The sequence below is a fragment of the Bison bison genome, unplaced genomic scaffold (assembly GCF_000754665.1).
Source record: "Bison bison bison isolate TAMUID 2011002044 unplaced genomic scaffold, Bison_UMD1.0 scf7180017864115, whole genome shotgun sequence".
NCBI classification, from domain to species: domain Eukaryota; kingdom Metazoa; phylum Chordata; class Mammalia; order Artiodactyla; family Bovidae; genus Bison; species Bison bison.
The window spans coordinates 23693-24681 of record NW_011494687.1 but is presented as its reverse complement, the minus strand read 5'-3'; the positions used below and the strand labels follow the sequence as shown (position 1 = coordinate 24681).

General features: G+C 30.8%; 1 pseudogene; it reads right to left on the bottom strand.

The window, feature by feature from the left end:
• Positions 1-704, bottom strand: part of LOC104988138 — a 6750-nt pseudogene extending 6046 nt beyond the window's left edge.
• Between the last annotated feature and the right edge of the window lie 285 nt (positions 705-989).

Sequence of the window (989 nt, the reverse complement as noted above, 5' to 3'; positions counted from 1 at the left end):
TCCAGTGTTCTTGCCTGGAGAATCCCAGGGACAGAGGAGTCTGGTGGGCTGCCGTCTATGGGGTCGCACAGAGTTGGACATGACTGAAGCGACTTCACAGCAGCAGAAGCAAAAGATAAAATATGATCTAATCCAGAGGGTTTGTGTGAATATCACAATAATTTCCAGAATTAAATGAGGAAAGATTTAGAGTAATTAATGATATCTTCTGTGTCAAATGCTGCTTAATATTATTGTCTGCTAAATGAAAATAATCTGTTCTTCTTCACATATATTCTCATTTAATAAGTATCTTAATAACTTCTATTTTTAATTAATGAATGGATGTATTTTTTTAAGAGGATATAGTCTTGTAGAAGAAATTGATAACTAAAATGTGGCCAAATTTTGATTAGAAGTGAGGATGTCTCTTTTTTGATATCATTTTATTAGTCTTCTTTTCTCAACTTTTTCATTGTTAAGTTTATGCAGTTAATAAAAACCCCAATGGACAGATTTAAATCATTTTATGAATAGACACCATTTATATATGTTATATTTCTATACAAAAAAGATGAAAAACAATTATCCAGAAAGAAAAAAATCAAACCGCTTATAAATATCTGCCTTTGATTTCCAGAGAATTACCTTAATTCACAAATTAAAACAAAAGATCCAACCTCTAAAGCACTTACCTTATTTCCTGCATTGTCCTGTATTTTTGCCTAAGATGTGAAAAGGGAGAGAAAATGGATTATCAATCTACTCAAAGTCTAAACAATATTATTTCAGCAAGAAATTGAAAGAAAAATAGCTTTTAAGTTATAACTCAATGCCAAAATGTGGAATGTATTCTATGCTTCTGTAAAATTTCCGCTCCTACCTCACTCTTGTATGAAAATTTAAACTGAGGCCAACATTCTGGACTTAGGTAGTAGAAGCTACTTTATTTGATTTTAGCCAAAATAAGATAAATTCTCTAGAATTTACGTGAATAAATCCAAATGATA